We start from the raw sequence: 21,018 nt of genomic DNA, 5'->3' as shown, positions 1-21,018 counted from the left end.
ATCGTTGTTGTAATTATTATTGTTGTTGACGTCATCATTTTTAGATAGGACAGAGGTGGAGAGAAAGATAGATACTTGCAGACATGCTTCACTGCCTGTGAAGTGACTCCTCTGTAGGTGGGGAGGCGGGGGCTGGAACCGGGATCCTTAAGCCGGTCCTTGAGCTTTGTGCCACATGCACTTAACCCGCTGCACTACTGCCTAAATGCCCAACTCCCCCGGTTGTTATGTTTTTGTCTAGAGCACTTCTCAGCTCTGCCTTATGACAGTGCAGGGGGTTGAAACTGGACTTTGTAGTTTCAATCATGAGAGTCTCTTTGCATAACCACTGTAATACCTCATTCACCTCCAAATATTCCAGGTTCAAAGCCCATTACCACCAGAAGTTAGAGTTTAGCAGAACTGTGTGTGTGTGTGGGGGGAGGACACCAAGAAATTAACCCCCTTATGAAGTAGGGATCATTATCTCCAGTTATATACAGATGAGGAAACTGAGGCACAGGAAAATAATATGACTTGCCTGAGCCTATAGGTCTACTTGGGGAGCACCATGAAAAGATAATGCAGATAGACATTCTGCAGCAACATGGGAGATGCCAGACAGGGTGGCATAGATAGATAGTTATAGACAGTAGTTCTTGGGAGAACTACTGCAGTTTCCACTGGAGGGAATGGGGACACAAAACTCTGGTGGTGGGAAAGGTGTGGAATTATACCTCTGTTACCTTATAGTTTTGTAAATCAAAACTAAATCACTAATAAAAATAAAATAAACAATAAGAAAAGAAGACAGTGCCTGGGCCAGAATCTGGGTCTGCTCCCTCGCAATGGAATCCTCTTCTTCACTCCTTCCTACCCAGATTGTACCAGGGAAGGAAGGAACTCAGCTCCACAGAGCTGCATCTTCAGGGAGGGCTGCAGCACCTGGATGCCCTCAGGCAGAAATGCCTCACTCTGAAATTACAAACTGCTGCTTGGAATTCTTGTGGTGGAACAACATGGGACTTTGCCTATTGCACAAGACTTGCTTTCTCTTTTTTGTCTCTTTTCGTGAAACTTCCTTTTCTTACTCTGAAGTCCAAGATCTGGTAACTGCTGAATTGTTGTTCTAGTAGAGGTTTCTCCAGGTTAAATTGTAGAGTCAGTTGGCAGGACAGGGGACAGAGCTACTGTCTATGGGTAAGTATTGGAAGCCAGATCTGTGTTTATCACTCTCTTACCATGCCTGCCATTCCTCTGCAGATGGAATGTGTCTGTTCTTGGTACATGGATTCAAGAGGGCAAAATGTCTGCCCTCTCCCTACTCGACCCCACCCCAGTCTATAACCTTCCATGACACTCCTATGACACAGTACTTTTCTCCTAGGAGGCTAGGACCCAAGCAAGCAGAAGCAAAAACCCAAGGTGTCAGTTGAGCTGAGGATGGTGAAAAAAGCTACAGTTCGTCCTGATGCCAAGCTCGATGGACACAGGATGACCCTGAACTGCTTTCCATTGTCATCCTTCCCAGGTACTCAACTTTTTCTAGTTGTCTCCACCTGTTCTCTCCTTACCTCCTCACCTCTTAGGTTCCCACTGTGTCTAGGAAGACAGGAAAGTGGAAAACAATGTAGGGGTTGGGGAACAAAATTGTGACTGCATTAAGATTTTTAATAGTTTCATTATGAGGTATGTGACAATTGTGCAAAATATATACATTTACAAAAAAAATTTTTTTCAGGGAAATAAGGGTGTAAACCAAATAGCATGATAAGTGGGAGTCCTTTCTTCTTCCTTTCTTTTATGGAAACACTCCTAACTGGGAGAAGAGCACCATTACAGGGAAATCATTTCTCCAAGTTGTGTTAGTTCCTTCTGAAACTCAGGACCTTGTGACTCTTGGTTCCCCAAGGAGATCTCTCTCTCTCTCTCTTTCTCTATCTCTCCCTGACTAGGGTTTCACTGCTCCAGGCTGACTTTTTTCAGACAGAAAGACACCACAACACTGAATGAAGTGGGGGCTTGACTTGAAACCCAAGTTGTGCACATGACAAAGAAGGTGCACAATTCAAGTGAGCTATCCTATCAGACCCTGTTTCCTTTCTCAGCGCGCGCCGTACACACACACACACACACACACACACACACACACACACACTTCGGCTACATACACCTGACATTTTTAAGTTATAGTATGTTATAGAAACTTGCCAAATTTCTAAATTTGCAGTTGCCATTAGATCATTGGAAATTAGCTTCTTGTGTGAGCATTTTGCTTTGTTTTTCACAAAGAAATGAAATCTTCATTAGGTGAGGAACTTTTCCTTATTTCCAAGTGTATGCAAAGTATCTGGAGAGCTTTCTTGGAAACCACCATTGGAGAGTCTGCATCAGTGAGTCTGAGGTGGAGTTGAAGTGTTTGCATGGCATGGCCTTTCATATATATATAATTTACTTATTTATTGGGTAGCCAGAAATCGAGAGGGAAGGGGAGATAGAGAGTGAGAGAGACAGAGAGACACCTGCAGTCCTACTTCACCACTAGTGAAACATCCTGCCTGCAAGTGGAGACCAGGAGCTTGAACCTGGGACCTTGCGCACTGTAATGTGTGCACTTAACCTGGTGTGCTACTGCTTGGCCTCTGGCATGGCCTTTCTTGACTTGGTATTTTCACCTGTGTGTGTGACATGATTGATACTGATGGAAGCAAACTGTGGGCTTTTGATATACAAGTATGTGCTTAAATAAAGGGCAAGTACTCTCATTATTATCAAAGACAGCCCCTCCTTAGTAACCTTAGAACTTCCATGGAGATGCATGCATCAGCAAAACTATTACAGGAGCTAATTATCCTTTTTGTCAGACCTGGTGCTAGAGCATCAAACCATCAGATCATATAGTTTTATGTAATTTGTGCTAATTAAATGCCTTTGCATAATTATAGTGAGTATTTTTTTCCCTCATGTTCCTAACTGGGATATATCCCAAAGAGAATCTATAGCTTGGCATATTCCACTAAAACTCTGACTTTGGGGAAACAAGGCTGAAATTGTATTGAGTCAATGTGTGAAAAGTCTGTGCTTTTTTACAGACTTCTATAGTCTTTTATTTATTTACTTTGTATGTTCTTTGGAGGATAATTTGTCAGTGCTGTCTATATCTACAGTATCCACATCCTTTGTAAATGCTCAGGCATTTGTTCATTATTATTTACATAAAGCCACATATAATCAAGTCAACATAAACATAAAGTATGATATGTGCATAACACTTTTTTAAAAAAAAAATTTATTTATAGAAAGGAAACACTGACAAAACCAAAGGATAAGAGAGGTACAACTCCACATAATTTTCACCACCAGAACTCTGTATCCCATGCCCTCTCCTGATAGTTTTCCTATTCTTTAACCCTCTGGGAGTATGGACCCAAGATCACTGTGGGATGCAGAAGGTGGAAGGTCTGGCTTCTGTAATTGCTTCCCCAATGAACATGAGTGTTGGTAGGTCAATCAATACTCACAGCCTGTCAGTCTTTCTCTTTCCCTAGTGGGGCAGGGCTCTGGGGAAGCGGGGCTCCAGGACACATTGGTGCGATCGTCTGCCCAGTCAAGTCCAGTTGGCGTCATCTTAGCATCTGGAACCTGGTGGCTGAAAAGAGAGTTAACATATAAAGCCAAACATATTGTTGACTAATCATGAACTTAAAGGCTGGAATATTACAGGTGAAGATTTGGGGGTTTGAAGATAGCTAGTAGGCCTATTTTAGTTATATTCCAAAGGGCCATGACTATACTAGTTTTTTCCTGAGCCTGACATCTGATATGCAGGTGGACACAAGTTATTGTCTGGGGAGATGATGCTGTGACAGGAAAGAGAGTTAGAAAGCTGGATTAGGGAAGAGAGTAGCTCTCAAATATGGGAAAGGTGTATGAATATTGTGGACTATAAACCCTATCAATTTGATCTAGGGCCCATATTCAGCATAGGAACCTATGTAACCTCTGCATCCCTGTAGATCTGAGCTCACATTCTGTGGTCATGAGTAACAACATTCCAAGCTGCCCTGATTTCAGGACCCATCTTCCTTAGGTGGAGATAGAGTATGTTATCTGCTTCCCTTCAGAGGATGGAACATTCTCTATCATTGTTGATCCACAATGAGGGCAAGGTCCTATGGGGGCCCACAAAGGGGCCCATTGTACAACACATTTTTTATAACAATTACTTATTGGAAATCACATATTGGTCAACAATTGAATTTTTGTTAAATTATAAATCATTCATGTAATGGAATTTTAGGTAGTAGTTATTTTTTAAATAGGCCAAAATTTACAAATGAAATCAGTAAACTAAAAACCCAGGCCTAGATGACTTTACCACTGAATTCTACAAAACTTTCAAAGAACTACCACCTACCCATTCTGCTAAATTCTCCTAAAACAATCAAATAGGAAGGGACCTCCCAAATATATTCTATGAAAAGATAAGGAAAGAGAGGAAGAAAGAAAGGAAACTACAGACCGATATCTTTGATATAAAAATTCTCAACAAAATTTTGGCAAATCAAATTCAACAGCACATAGAGAATTATCCATCATGGCCAAGTTGATTCCTTTTGCCAAGGAATTCAGGCATAGTTCAATAAACACAAACCAATCAATGTAATACACCACAGTAACAAACTGAAATATAAAAACCGCACTATCATATCAACTGATGCTAAAAAAAAAAAATTCCACACAATTCAAGAACCCTTTATTATGAAAAGGTTGAATAAACTGCAAATAGAAAGGATGTATCTCAACATAGGAAAAGCCATATATGACAAACCTATAGCTAATATACTTAAAATGGTGAAAAATTGAAAGCTTTTCCATTAAGATCTAAAGCAAGACAAAAATGGCCACTCTCACCACTGTTGTTCATCAAAGTCCTAGAAGTTGTAACCAGAGCCATTAGGCAAGGAAAGATTCTGAGATGCTGGGCATGAACTAACTATAGATAGTTTGGGTTGTCAGTCTGAGTTCTCCTCTCTTGTTGCTTAGTGTTTTTCTGTTCTTAGGGCAGCTTGTCCAGGTATCCTCATAGGTTGTTAGAAAGAGTTTGTCCCATCTCTGACCACTAAGGTCAGAGAAATTCCCCTTTCACTCTCATAGTCGTTGATGTTTGGCCTCTATATCTCTTTCTCTGAGATTCTATAAGAATTTGTTCTAGGAAAGAGGACTTCTTACTGAGCTTCCGATGGGACATTTAATATTCTCCTCTAGTTCAGTTCTAGCACACCCATGTGACCCACCCACCCACCCATCAGTATGAGTAAGGTGGGTCAGAGATCACCAACCACCAAGATGAACCCTGTCTCTCAAGACCAAAGGATTTTGGTTGGCTTGTGACCTTTGAACATTCATCTCCTTCAATATCTACTGAATACTTACCACAGACCACAGACCACCCTTGTGGTTAAGTAGTGGCCCACATTCTTCACCTCCTTAAGGATCTTAGCACTGGAGGTGGCTCTAAGCCACATATTTGCCCTTTCTCCTAGAGCATCTCAAATCCTCCAGTGTTTAGATGTCTAGAAGGCCTCAAACAACACCTGACAAACAACACCAGCTTTATAGTTCAACCTCTCACCCTATAATTCTGCATTATAGAGAAAAGCCTTTTCTTTGACCACAGCTCCTGAAAGTACCAGGAAAACTAGTGTCAAATTTCAAGTTCGATGGAACAAAGAATAAAGGGCTAAAACGTGCTTTGATTCTCCTGCTTGGCATCTGCATCTCCAAGAAACCATGCCCATACAGAAGAAAAAGTTAAAAAATAAGAATAAAGAACTGGTTCATCTATAGGCACTCTCTAGAAAGCTTATATTTTTATACTCCTACTGCCTTACTGCCCCCACCTTCCTGTCTGGTGCCACAAACAGTATAAATTGAGGTTGGACTTTGTGTGATCATCAGAACCAACAGGAAAACAGGCACGGTTTTTGTCCTGGTGGCTTTCATTATCATGGGAATGGAAGTAGCCTGTGCTTGGAGACCTTCTTCCAAAGTGAGGGTGCTGAGGGACAGAAAATGCTCAGAGTCCAGTTTCCAGTCTCTGGGTGGTTTGGCATAGAGCAGGTGGAGGAGACTTGGCACCAATCAGACTTATTTCTTTTGACCTACAAGAAGTATCACCTGTGTTTCTAACTCTTGTAAAGTTGATTTGATTCTGATTAGAAGCTGAGAGTAAAAGGGGGCCAGACTATATAGCTCATCTGCTAATCAAATGACCAGATTTAAGTTCCTTCCACACTCCTGCCTGCCTCCAGGGGTATTACAGCACTAAAGGAGACTTTATTGTGGTATCTTTCTCTCTCTCTCTCTCTTTCTCTCTCTCTCTCTCTAGCTGAAAAATGTTGGCCTGAATTGGTGAAAAGCCAGCGATGATGTAAAATAATAAAAGAACTTGGGGGGTAAAAAAATAAGATTCTCTTTAGCTAGGAGATATGTCTTGTGTATACAGCTCCCATAGAGAGTATCTCTGTGATGTGTGAAGTAGAATAGGTCTGCCTGTGATGATCAGAGACTTTATAACTTTTCCTCCTCCTTAAAATTTATTTATTTATAACAGAGAAAGAAAGAAGGAGGAGGAGAGATCCAGAGCATCACTCTGGTACATGTGCTGCTACAGATGGCGCTCAGGACCCTATGCTTGAAAGCTCATGGCTTTATCCACTCTGCTAACTCCTGACCCACATAATATCTTATAAGATGCAAGGGAAAGTTATGACAGTGCAAATCTCTTTCCTGCTGAGACCATGAGACCTCTGAAGCAGAGAGTGTGAGAATGGAGTCAGTGAGGCTGCTGAAGGAGTCCAAGAGCACAAAGGAAGAAACAAAGAGGCTGGAGTACCACCAATCAGGAGAGGGCTTTGGACTACAGCATTAGTTCTCAAACCTATTGTAGTCCCAGACCAACAAAAACTTGTATGTTTCAATATGACAGAAACTTGGAGTCTGCCCAAATAAGCCCTTGGAAATAAGCACTGGGATTTGTGTGGACTTTTGCAAAGATGATGAATCGTGTCCTGAGGGAATGAAGTGCTGCAGCAATGGGTGTGGTAAAACCTGTGACTATCCTGTCCTCAACGTAAGTATAAGTCTGTCAAGAGTTATCCAAGGGGGTAGAGCAGACAGATACACACATCTACCCACTGCACACAAAAGCATGGATAACTCCTAAGGAAAGGAGCTAGAAGTGACTGGCAGAGGACATCAGGCTAACTCCCTCTCTTAGAAAAGAAGATTGAGACAAGTCACCAAGGCCCTAGATTCACAGATCATTATAAAAGAAATGGTTTCTCCCCTCCTTCCCTTTCCTCATCAATGATCTTTGTGCTGGAATTGAGATTAAAAGATAAATACAGGGAGTCGAAAGGTAGTGCAGCGGGTTAAGTTCACATGGTGCAAAGCACAAGGACCAGCTTAAGGATCCCGGTTTGAGCCCCTGGCTCCCCACCTGCAGGGCGGGTCGCTTCATGGGTGGTAAAGCAGGTGTCTATCTTTCTCTCCTCCTCTCTGTCTTCTCCTCTTCTCTCCATTTCTCTCTGTCCTACCCAATAACGACAACATCAATAACAACAATAAAAACCACAACAACTTTAAAACAAGGGCAACAAAAGGGGAAAAAATGGCTTCCGGGAGCAGTAGATTCGTGGTGCAGGTACCTAGCCCCAACAATAACCCTAGAGGCAAAAAAATAAATAAATAAAATAAATATATCAGGCCAGGAAGTTCGGTTTATGTCATTAATTGCAACCCAGTGAGAGCAGTGCTTTGTATAGATTTCTAAGTTCTGAGGAAGTAGAAGGAGGAGTTAGTGACTGTATCTGGGGAGCTGGACAAGTTAGAGAGAGGTTAAAGGGAGAGGTTAAAGGATGCATAGGTTTGCTAGAGAAATGAAAGACACTCAAGATGGTGGAAGAAATGTAGGAAATATTGTGTTAGGTAAATTGCAGCTTCTCAGGAGAATAGTATAGCTTCATCCAAGCTAGAGTTCAAAGACAGATGAGTTGCCTGCACTAGGAGTTTGGTAAACGGCTAGAAGTTTCTGAATAGAGGAAGTTTCATAATGAAATTTGTATTTTAGGGGCAGGGGAGATAGCATAATGGTTATGCAAACAGACTTTCATGCCTGAGGTTCCTAAGTGCCAGGTTCAATCCCCTGCACCACCATAAGCCAGAGCTGAGAAGTGTTCTGGTGTTTCTGTGTGTGTGTGTCTCTCTCTGCATCTCTCTCAAGAATAAATAAAATATTTTTTAAAAAATTTGTATTTTAGAAGGGTGGCTCTGGAGGTCATGTGAAAGATGGATTTAAAAGAAAGAAAGAAAGGAAGGAAGGAAGAAAGGAAAGAAGGAAGGAAGGGAGGAAGAAAGAAAGAAAGGAAGGAAGAGAGAAAGAAAGATGGATTGAACATTTATTAAGTGAGCATGGAGATGAGACCCAGAGGATTTCTCATGAATCCACAAATTGCAAGCTTGACATAATAATGACTCTTAGATAGCTCATCCCTAATTGCTGCCCTAGAAGATGAAGTTCTAAAATGGTGGTGGTAGGGGACTCCTTTCTGAAGAGTTTGTGTCTAAAATTAAATTAAATTAAACTAAAAAATTAAAACAAACCATTCAGTAGCATTACTTAGGCTGTGCCATTTTTCCCACTTAATGTGCTCTAATGGGCCCTTAGCCAGAAGACTTGTACACACCACAGTTAACCAAGAATGCAGAGTTCTCAGAATAACAACAGGTTGGAAGCAAAGTTCTTCCACTTAATTCCTTTTTTCCTTTCACATCTATATCTCCAGATAGGGCAAAGGGCACAAGAATATGTCCTCAAGCATCCTGTAAGTATGGTTTTGGTCAACTAGAAGAAAGAAAAATAGTAACAACACTGCACATAGTTTGTGAGAACAGATTTTGTTTGAGGGGAGACTCAGAAGGAGCAGGTTCAGGACAAGGTGTAGGGCTCTCTCATTCTAAGATAGCACACCAACATCTATCAGGGAGCAGAACACCCCTGATTCTCAGGGCATAGGACACTGAGAAGAATGATTCAGGAAGCTACCATTCCTGCCCTGGAATGATTTGAAGTTAGGATACAATGAGGAGATGGGAACCAGGGGTTCTTTGCTTCAGATTTTAACTGAGTGAAAGGATAAAGCCAGGTGTCCCAAAGAAATCCTAATAAAATAACAATTTGAATGACAATAAATTCTATCTGTGTGGGAGTTGGATGGTAGTGCAGCAGGTTAAGTGCATGTGGCTCAAAGCACAAGGCCTAGCATAAGATTCCCGGTTCGAGCCCCCAGCTCCCCACCTGCAGGGGAGTCACTTCACAAGTGGTGAAGCAGGTCTGCAGGTGTCTATCTTTCTCCCTCTCTGTCTTCCCCTCCTTTCTTCATTTCTCTCTGTCCTCTCCAACAATGACGACAACAATAAAACAAGGAGAACAATAGAGAATTAAAAAAAAAATTCTATCTGTGTGTACTTCTTTCTGCCTAGACCCACCCAGTTAGTCTAATGAGCTAGATCTTGCATATATGCTTGTCCCTACCCCAATAAAGCATTTCACATCTCACATAGCACATCTTTTAATCTTGGTATCTCATGACCTTGTTAGCCTGTATGGATAAATGAGGCCATATTAATATTAGTATTCATGTCTCCTTTTACAAGCAAGTCATTCTCTTCCCAATCCCCTCCATGCTGCAATCACACTTGTCATTTATGGAGGCTCAAGGGAATGCCTCTAAAATGTTCTTAATTGCTCCTATTATCTGCCATTGTGAATGCCAAAGTGTAGCTGTCTTCTGCAAAGTCCTTGAAGATGGCATCCTACAACTTCCACTTACTGCTTCTGTCCCCCCCCCCCCAGATAGTTCAGAAGTCCCTAGAAAATTATCATGGCATCACATTCCACAGTATATTGAGCATTTTTCAACCCTCCTAAAAATAAAGAAATAAATAAGTCTATAATATATAGTGAACAGCTTTTCATGACTTTGGATGTTTCTACAACTCAATTTTTCCCTAAAGGTTTTAAAGGCACTTTTATCATAGATATACCCATTTGCTTGTCAATATGTATTTTGCTACTAATTCTTAACCAGTGGACCTCTAGGTTTCTCTAGTATTTTGTTATCAAATATTTCCCTTGAAAATATATCTCTTCATGATTATTCCATTCAGAAATGTTCCCAGATATGCTATTTTGGGCTCAAAAGGGCAAACTTTTTTTTTTTTTTTTTTTTTTGCCCAGAGCTATGCTCAGTTCTGATGATGCTAGTGATTAAACCTGGGGCCTCTCATCTAGAAGTTCTGTGTACTACTGTTATGGGGGAGTGAGAGGGAAACAGGACAAAGGGCCTCCAGTTCCCTTTTAAGCTCCACTGGTAGAGTTCTACACTGAGATTTACATGGAAGAATCACAAAAGAGTCGTCCATGTTTCAGGGAGATGAACATTTATTATGACAAAGTAGGGACAGAGAAGAGAAGAAAAGACAGAAAAGGAGAGACCTTTAGAGGTCTGTAGATAAGAGAGGCTTGAGCCTTTCCCCCCCTCCCCCCTCCTCAGCCTCCCCCCCTTCCCTATTTCCTCAGTCTCCTGATTCGATCAGGGGCCTCCCTAGTCGCTTACTGGATTCAATCACGGGCCTCTGGCTGTTCACTATATATTACTGACTTGTTTGTTTACATATTTATTTATTTTTAGGAGGGTTGAAAAATGCTCAACATACTGTGAATGTGATGCCATGATAATTTGGCACCACACCCCTTGGACCAAATAAATGGAAGGATACACACAGCAAGTAACCCTATTTATCTCCTGGTAGTTGAATTATTAGACTCCTTTTGCTATTGATTTGATCTTTAGTTCAACTTTTTCACAATGAATATTTACATATATATATATATGTCTTGATAAAATGTTTTCTGTTTATTTGGTTTTTTTTAAAAAAAAGATTTTATTTAGTTATTAATGAGAAAGATAGGAAGAGAGAGAAAGAACCAGACATCACTCTGGCACATGTGTTGCTGGGGATCAAACTCAGGAGTCAGGCCTTCCTTACCTATATGATTAATGCTGGAGCAGATGTGAAGCCAGATATAGTCTCACCGGCCATTCTGACATTGTTTTTTTTTCCTTCCCACAGTTCTTGTCCCCTTTGCATTGCTGCTTACTGATGTCTGGTGAGAAGAAAGACTTAGTTTAAAACTCTGACATACTACAATTAGAAAATATTTTATTTTTTTTGGACATTTTCAGAGTCATTCACCCCAAGAAACTGGAATACACATTCTACTCAAGTCCACATGGGTCACTCTCAAGGATAGACCATATGTTAGGCCACAAAGACAGCATCAGCCAATTCAAGAGCATTGAAATCATCCCAAGCATCTTCTCAGACCACAGTGGAATGAAACTAACACTTAACAATCAACAAAAGATTAGTAACAGTCCCAAAATGTGGAAGGTTGACAGTAAATGCTTGTTCTTCAAAAGAGCGACAAACCTTTAGCCAGACTCACAAAACAAAACAGGAAGAAGACCCAAATAAATCAGATTGTAAATGAGAGAGGAGATATCACAACAGACACCACAGAAATTCAACATATCATGTGAGGCTTCTATGAACAACTATGTGCCACCAAGCTAGAGAACCTGGAAGAAATTAACGTGTTCTTAGATACTTACAAACTTCCAAAATTAAATAAAGAACTAGAAAATAGGAACAGGCCCATCAATGAAATTGAAACAGTTATCAATAACCTTCCCAAGAATAAAAGTCCTGGACCAGATGGTTTTACAAATGAATTCTACAAAACCTTCAAGGAAGAGTTAGTATCTCTACTTTTAAAAGTCTCCCAGAAGATTGAAGACACAGGAATACCCCCTTCCAGCTTCTATGAAGCCAACATCACTCTGATACCAAAAGCAGACAGGGACACAACACAAGTCTTCTGACTTTTACAGTGGGTTCATGCTGAAGCGAGACCTTGAGGTGACTAACTTTCACCATTGTGTTCAGGTGTGCTACACGTCTGCACTCCCCTGCATTTTAGGACATTAGCAATCAGGTGCAAGGGAGATACCAGTACAGGATGCAGACATCTTGGCTTCTTGGCTTCTGGCAGGGGAAGGGATTGCTAACACTCTTCCAGAAGAGTTTTTCCCTAGGCAGCTCCCTAACACTAGGGCTGCTTTATCTCCTCAGCCCAAGCACTATTTTCCACTCTAAATTGCATTGTGAAATTGCTTTTATGAGGATGTTTTTGTGCCCAAAAGTTTGACTCAGAATGTTGGATATGTCTTATTTTTTCACTATTTGACAATAATTATAGTTTCATATGAGTTTGTAGTTTTAAAACACATATAACAATTTCAGTCGTGTTGATGAAATATTTATTCTTGGGAAATGTTTTGTGAATCCTTCACAATTTGTTGGCGCAACCCTCAGAGTGGGAAGAGAGAGAGAAAAAAAGACAACATGTATTTGGAAACTTTACTGTGCTATGTCTTTCCAAATACATAAATCTGCCTAGTTTTGATGAAAGTTATAAGTACTCATGTACTCCACTTTACAGATGAGGAAACAAGAAAAGAGAAATGAGCCTTCCTCCCACTCCTCTCCCTCCTCCTTTTGTTCCCCCAATCATCTTATGGGGGGAGGGGCTAATGGTTTACAGTACAGATGTTGACACATGGGTACAATTTCTTATATCCTGTCTGCAAAACACTCTCACCTCCAACTTAGGTCCTTTTCCATCATCATGCACCAGGACCCCCAAAACCCTCTCCAACCCTCCCTTTCTCCAGAGTTTTTGTTTGTTTTTAAATTTGCTTTGGTGCAATACACTCCTCTCTCCCTTCTTTCCTTCTCTCTATTCCCCACCCCCCCCACACACACACACACCGCCCAGTTTGTTCCTCTAGCCTCCTCCTTAAATCACTTAAATCACATTTTGGAGAATAACAGGACAGTTTTGGAGGCGACAGTACCTAACAGTGTCCCCTAACTTGCACCTAAGAGGAATGTTTTCTTGTTGTCTGGGGTCAGCAGAAGCTGAGTGTCTGGCTCAGGAGTAAAGTCTGCAGTGGAGTCCGGCGGCCCCATTGCGCCACCTGCTGCTTTTCACTGTCCGGTGTATGGCCCAGTCAATCATATTCGGTCATACTGGCTTGAGCTGATGAGGTGAAAATATCTGGAAATCTCACACTTTTGTATTTAGTCTTCATGAAACATTCTCAAGAGGGTAACCTTCTTAAAGGATAGATAACCTTGTCCTTATTTCAAGCACCTAAAAACCAGGTCTCAGAGAGATGGTGTGTTTATATCTGGCAGTTTGAGTATCACAGGCTGCTTTCCCAAATGAGGAAGTCATGAGAGGATACTATATGATAGTGTCTGCATTTTCTCCCCAGATGAATCAATCTATAAGAAAAAGAAACCTCTGTTTCTTTGTTCAGACGGGCCACAGTATGTGTCCTGGTTTGGCAGCTGCTGGCATGCTTCTGATTCACTGTCTGGCCTGGATCCCTAATCAGGGCCACTTCTTCTTGCTCAGACCCAGGTTTTGCTGTCTTTGAAAAACTCAGCTGGGAAAAACAAGCTCTAGTCTAGTGGGATTTTCCCATCTCTGGCTGGTTAACTGGGTTTCTCTCACAAAACCTCCTGCCGTCCCCTAGTCAGGCCCCACAAAGCCCCATCTTGAGGAGCTTAGACAGGAGGCTGTGTCAGGGGGCTGCTATTCATTCCTGGAGCTGTTGTCCCACAGTGATTTATTAACAATACAGGTCAGCGAGAAGGTATGTGGTCACACAGGCCTGATTTCACTCATGGCCCCTACATTCTCTTAGATCTGTGGTTTTGTGCAAACTACTCAAACTTCCAGAACCTCAATTTATTCTCCTAAATTGAGATCAGTAGTTGCTACATCACAAGATGATTCTATGGTTTTAATGAAACTGTGCTAAACACTTAGCTTGTTACCCCAAACAGAACTAGAGTGCAATAAATAATATTCAAAGATAAGTGAGAAGTGGGTGGTAGATGTGTGGCTTCTCTTGGTCAGGGTGGAGGGGAGCAATGGGCTTTGTGTGATGGTGAAAACTCCCAAAGTCTATAGTCAGACAGACATCTTTTTGCCACGTTTTATTTATTTATTTATTACTGACAAAGAGAAATTGAGAAGAGAGGGGAAGACATAGAAGGGAAGAGAGAGACACCTGCAGCACTGCTTCACAGTTCATGAAGCTTCCTTCCTGCAGGTGGGGACAAAGGGCTTGAACCTAGATCCTTGCACATTGTAACATATGTATTCAATCAGGTATGCCACCACTGAAACCCTTCTGGCCACTTAACTACAGCACTATTTTGTGAGCCCAGAAGTGTTTATAAAACTTTGGTATTCTCCTTCTCCTTCTCTTTCTCCTCTTCCTCCTTCTCCTCTTCCTCCTTCTCCTCTTCCTCCTTCTCTTTCTCTTCTACCTCCTTCTCCATCTCCTCCACCTCCTCCTTTTTTGAGACAGGGAAGTTGAAAGGGGAAAGGGAAATAGATAGGAAGAGAAACTGTGTGTGAGAGAGAGAGAGAAAGAGAGAGAGAGAGAGGGACTCTGCAGCACTACTTGACTACTGGTGAAGTTTCCCTCTTGCAGGTGGTGACTAATGACTTGAACCCATGATGTGTCCTTGCTCATGATAATGTGTGTGCTCAACTAGGTGTGCCACCACCCTTAGGTACATATTCTTAAATTGATCCATGAAGACCCTTTATAAATGCCAGATATGAGAAGACTCATAAGCTAGGTAAACATTTATCTAGCATGATTAATGACAGCATGTTTAGTAGATTCAGTAATGTCCCTAAATTAAAAGTTGCTGTTAATTGGAGCAGTTAGTACTTACACTAGAAAAAAAAAAGTTATTTGTTCACTTTACCAACATGTTTGGGTTACTTGAAAACTTGCTGACCCCATGCATTCACTTTGCTACCTGATGCTGTCTGACACATATGAGTTTAAGGAGCTAATCCCCTTGGACTTAGGTGACCACTCCCTCCCTAACTTGAATCCCAACCCTGCCTTTCCTGGGTGCTTGTGACATGGCTGGAGTTTAATGACCAACTTGGGAGCTGGGCTTTCAAATTCTGTCATCCTTTAAAATGTCTGTTGCAGGGCTGCCAAGATAGCTCACTTGGACAGTGCGCTTGCTTTGCCATGGGCTCAACCCAGGCTCAGGTCTGGTTCCCGCTGCACTGAGGGAAGCATTGGTTCTGTGATGTCTTTCTCTCTGTCTCTGTTTATACCTGAAAAAAAATGACCTGGAGTGGTGAAGCCACAGTGATGACAAATCATATCAAATCAAACCTTTGCTGCAGTGAGGAACACAGGTAGAAAACAAATAAAGAAACAAACAAAAAACAAGACCTCTGGTTGCCAGAGGATGAATCCAAGTTTTTTTTATTATTATTATTTGTTTGTTTTTGTTTTGTTTCCTTTTCCTCATCAATCTCTTTCCAGACTGGATAGGATCATATTAAATTTGTACATCCTATAATTGTCCCCGAATTTGTATATACTAAGGAGTAGCTTATTTTCAGACAAGAAAACAAGAGCCTCATATCTACAGAAGGGAAGAAGCATATGTAATAACAGCCTGTGTTTGGAATGTAAAAAGCCTTTACAGGCAAGATAAAGATCACAACTAGTTCACAACTAGTTTTTTTCTTTTTGTTTTTATCATTTTATTAGGGTTAATGGTTTACTATACAGATGTTGAAATTTGGGTACAATTTCTCATCTCTCTGTGATAGGTGTCTGCAAAACTTTTTTTGTTTTGCAAAATACCTTTATCTTTAAATTCATTTTTATATTACAGAATTACATGTCGACAGGGGTTTGAATCCATACCATTCCCACTACCAGGGTTCTGAATCTTCATTCTCCCCACTGCAATCCACTACAGTTCCCCTAAGGTTGTAGACATGGGCCAAACATCTTCTCTACAACTATCTGTCCACATTTACATATAGTTGCCTCTTCTTTTTCTGATTCAACCCTCTCTTCCCCTCTAAGCCACTCATAGCATCATAGCTACCTCCATACATCCTTCTCCTTTTCCTTCTCTCTCTCTGGGTGCTGATGGAGCTGGAGTTCAGAACCCTGTTAGCTTCATCCTATCACTTCTGCCCCGCTGGGAATATGGATCAAGGTTGTTTAAGGGGAGCAGAAGGTACGAGTTCTGGCTTCTATAGCTGCTTCTCCATTGAGCATGGGCATTAACGGGTCAATCCATACACCCAGCCTGTTTCTTTTTTTTCTTTTTTTTGTATTTAAGTGATATTTTTTTTAACTTTTTTAAATTTTATTTAAGAAAGGAAACATTAACAAAATCACAGGATGGGGGGGACCCAGACTGTTTCTATCTTTCCCTAGTAGAGCTCTGGAGATGCAAGGATCCAGGACACATTGGTGAGGTCGTCTGTCTGGAGAAGTTGGGATGGAGTCATGGTAGCATCTGTAACTTGGTGTCTGGAAGGTAGCATGACCTAAGTCGAGACAAAAAATGGTTAACAAACAGGAATGAAAAAGTAGGATTAGAGCAAATAAGATTAGGGATTTTAGGGTAGAAGAAAGCTAGGAAAACCATTTTAGGTATGTTCCTAGGGGCATACAACTATGGTAGTTTTGCTTGAGTTTGGTAGCTAGCCTGAGGCTGGATAAGAATATTTTCTGAGAGAATGGTGTCAGAATAGAGAAAAAGGTTAGAAAGTTGAATTAGGGCAGGGAGTAGCTCCCATTCTTGTAAAAAAAAAAAAAATTCTGTGGCTGAAATTAACTATTTACCCCTCCATCTACCTGCTCCAGGATATATATACATTTGGCAGTAGAGCCTGTGTAACTTCTGAGTCCTTATTGGTCAGAGTTTATAGCTCACGGTCACATCTGAGGAACACTGCAGGCTGCATTCATTTCAGGACTAGATTTTTTCTAGTGGCAGGGCAGAATATCCCTAGACTCCCTTCAGAGACTGGGGCTATCCCTACTGTCATTGCTTTATGGTAAAACCAAGGTCCTGAGAGGGCCCACAAGATTCTGTTCCTATGGAAGTGACCAGTGGTAGTGGAGAGAGGAACCCTTTAGAGGTCTAGGTCCATCATATGTGTATGAAAATCTGAGGATTCCCTAACTAGGGCCCCAGATGATCAAGTGGTGTAGTACTGACCAAACAGGCCATTATTAAGTGGGCCAGTCTCTTCTGCAAAACACATTTTACCCTCCACATAATTTCTTTCCCACCATCATGCACCAGGATCCTAACGCATGTTCTTCACCTGCTTCTTCACCAGAGCCCTTTAAAAATTTTTTTATTATCTTTATTTCTTTATTGGATAGAGACAGTCAGAAATCGAGAGGAAGGGGAAGACAGAGAGACACCTGCAGCCCTGCTTCACCGCTCGCAAAACGTTCCCCCTGCAGATGGAGACCGGGGGCTCAAACCTGGGTCCTTGAGCACTGTAACATGTGCATTCAACCACGTGCACCACCACCCAGCCCCTCTCCAGAGTCCTTTGTAGAGCACACACTTTACCATATGTGAAGACCTGGGTTCAAGCCCCTAGCCACCAAATGGGTACATCATGCAAAGCAGTGTTTTCACAGGCAGTGGAATGGTGCTGTAGTGTCTCTCTTTCTCTTCCTTTCTATCTTATTTATTATTTTTTTATGTTTTGGTGGGACAGAGAGCAATGAGGGGGGAAGGGGAGATTAAGAGGGATAGAGAAAGGGTAGCACTGCATTAACACTTGTGAAGCTTCCCTCCTGCAGGTGGAGACCAGGGGCTTGATCTTGGACTCTTGTAGGTGGTAATGTGTGTGGTCAACCACGTGTGCCACCATCTGTCCCCTCTCCTGTCCTCCTCTATGTTAAAAAAGAAAGAGAGAGAGAGTCCAATAGGAACAATGGAATCATGTAGACACAAGGTCCAAGTAAAAAACCTGGTGGCAAACAAACAAAAGAGACTTCAGCCTTTAGCCCCTTCCTCCTCTTCCCTTATTCAGTTTCTCAAGGCACACAATTATTAGAACAAGCAACCTAACGTCTTTGCATGCTTCTGACTCACTGGCTGGCCAGGATTCCCACTTAGGGCTACTTCTTCCTGTTCAGACCCATATTTTGCTGTGTCTAAGAGGCTCAACTGGAATAAGCAAACTCTGTTCCAATGGGGTTTCCCCAACTCTGGCTGGTTAATTGAATTTCTTACACATACACACACATACACGGCCAGATTTCCCCTAGTCAGGATCCACATAGCTCCATTCTGAGGAGTTGAGATGAAAGCCACAGGGGCTGTGGCTGGGGCTTACTATTCCTGGAGCTGTTGTCATTGTCGTGGTTCATGAGTAAATAGACTTGGCAGTAGTAGCAAAAAGGCCTCATTTCAAATCTTTGGAAATCAAATTTCATTCAAATTCTGTGTGCATCTTTTCCTATCTCTGAAGTCTTCTGTACATTTCTCACATTCCCAGAGCCTTAGTTTCCATAAATTGAGATTAAGAATTACTGGCTAGTCAGGATATTGTGCCCCCCACCACCACCAAAAAAAGAAAAATATGATTGTGAATGTGAATGAATGTGATTCACATGCCTAGAACTTGTCCAGTTACAAGCACTCACTAACAGCAGGAAAAGACCCAGTGAGTCAGATGGGCCCCATTTCTGAAGATGCATTCATCAAAAAGAAGCATTCTCCTTAAGTGCTGGAGAGAACCCAGAATTGTGGAGTTCCTAAGATTGAATCCTTGCCTGGTTGTGGGACCCTTCGCTTTGTTCCCTTGATGTCTGTTTTGAGGCTCATTGACAAGCCTCCAATCAAACCCATAGCCTGCATATTTCTAAGCATTTTGACTCATGTTTTCAAATGCCCCCAAACTATGGTTCTAAAGTGAAAAAATGTTATGGAACCTACATGACAGTCAGGGTATCCTGTTGACCCAGGGATGCTATTAAACTGATTTGCATCTAACTAGTTGAGCCCCTATGGAGAACAATATGGAGACTACTTAAAAAAATAATAATAAAGGAAATCCCTGGGAGCTGGGTGGTAGTGCAGCGGGTTAAGCACACATGACACCAAGTGCAAGGAGGGCATAAGGATCCTGGTTTGAGCCCCCCCCACACACACCTGTAGGGAAGTCACTTCGCAAGTAGTGAAGCATGTCTGCAAGTGTTTATCTTTCTCTCCTCCTCTCTGTCTTTCCCTTGGCTTTCTATTTCTTTCTGTTCTATCCAACAACAACAGCTATAGCAACAATAACAACCACAACAAGGGCAACAAAATGGGAAAAAAAAAAGGCCTCCAGGAGTAGTGGATTTGTAGTACAGCCACCGAGCCCCAGCAATAACCCTGGAGGCAAATTAATTAATTAAAACAAATTTAAAAAATAAAGGAAATACCTTGTTATCAGTAACCAACGGACACTAAAACACTAATTTGAGATATATGCACCCCTATGTATCCAGTATCCAACAGCAGCAGCCTATATATCCAATAGAATACTAATTGGCTATTGAAAAGGATATGGTTGTATTGTTCAGGACAGAATAGAGAGAATTTCTGGTGATTACGTTAAGAGAAATTAGTAGAGACAAAAGACAACTACAAATGGTTTCATTCATTTGTGGACTACAAATAACTAAAAAAAAACTTGCAAAATGTGAGTTGTCTCATAGACCGTGAAAACTATGGTGATTATCAGAAGGGGGTTGCAGGGGAATAGGTAGAGGGACAAGGGAATTTTGACAGTGAGTACAGTAAGAGACACAGGTAAATACAGAAGTGACACTATGCTGCTGAAATTCTGGAGTTTTGTAAACTAAAGTTCAATAAATAATTTAAAAAACCTTTAAAGACAATCTGCCCCCTAAAAAAACCTGTTTTGCATCTTATTGGGTATGACAGGTCTCATATGTGTCTGGGAAATAGCAGCATGGACTTGGTCTACAGTATTTTATGTCTATAAGGATTTACCAGCCTCATGCTCTAACTGCTTTCCCAAAAAGCATACAGTTACTCTGGGGACAAACACCAAGTTCTGAACTCCTGCTACTAGCCAGGTAGGTTCTGAAATGATTATTTATAATTCTCAACAATACCCTGTAGAACAGTTGACAATATCAGTCATACAAATGAGTAGATTAGGTTTACAGCAATAAATGACTTGTGATGGTCACATAGATAATTAATGGGAGAACCCCAGTGAGCTCCTGAAGATAATGAGTTGGCACAGGCCCTGGCTGTGGCCTCTATTTGCATAAATTAGCATATAGTCCATTTCCCATAAAATGTGCTATTGTGCATTACAAGTCTCTGTCTTTAATCTAGCCCACTAATGTAATGGTGCATGATTTTTCAGAATTTGACAGAATTCCAGGAGAATTAATCTATTGATAAAAGGAAAAGTGATGTGGGCCGGGAGGTGGCACAATGGATAAAACACTGGATTCTCAACCATGAGGTCCCGAGTTCGGTCCCCGGCAGCACATGTACAGTTATATCTGGTTCTTTCTCTCTCCCCTCCTATCTTTCTCATAAATAAATAAATAAATATTTAAAAAAAAAAAAAAAAAGGAAAAGTGAGTTGATTGTTCTACTAACCAATACTGGGGGGAGGATTTTGTATATATGCCCATCCTCTTTTTTTTCCTGAATGAGTACCTAAAAATATCATCTTATGGTGTTTTTTCAATCTCAAAGTTACAGCAGCAATTATTTCATTAAGATTTTGGCCTTTTTCTTGACTCTTAAAATAGTTACTTGCTGTTTTTAAGTATAAGACAAATTGACATAGGAGAGAGAGAGAGAGAGAGAGGGACAGAGAAAGAGAGATACCTTCAGTTGTGCTTTATTGTCCATGCTTCCTCTCTATAAGCAGGGACCCAGGGTTTGAACCCAGTTCCTTGCACATGGTAACATTCTCTCTGCAGGTAAAGA

General features: G+C 41.3%; 1 protein-coding gene across 1 annotated transcript in view; it reads right to left on the bottom strand.

Annotated features, from left to right (window-relative positions):
• Nucleotides 1-21,018, bottom strand: part of LOC103108121 (C-C motif chemokine 15-like) — a 290,207-nt gene that overhangs the window by 107,669 nt on the left and 161,520 nt on the right. The window lies entirely within an intron of this gene.

Source organism: Erinaceus europaeus, chromosome 12 (genome assembly GCF_950295315.1).
Source record: "Erinaceus europaeus chromosome 12, mEriEur2.1, whole genome shotgun sequence".
Taxonomy (NCBI): Eukaryota; Metazoa; Chordata; class Mammalia; order Eulipotyphla; family Erinaceidae; genus Erinaceus; species Erinaceus europaeus.
Note: the sequence above shows the minus strand (reverse complement) of the source record. Positions and strands in the feature narration are given on the sequence as shown.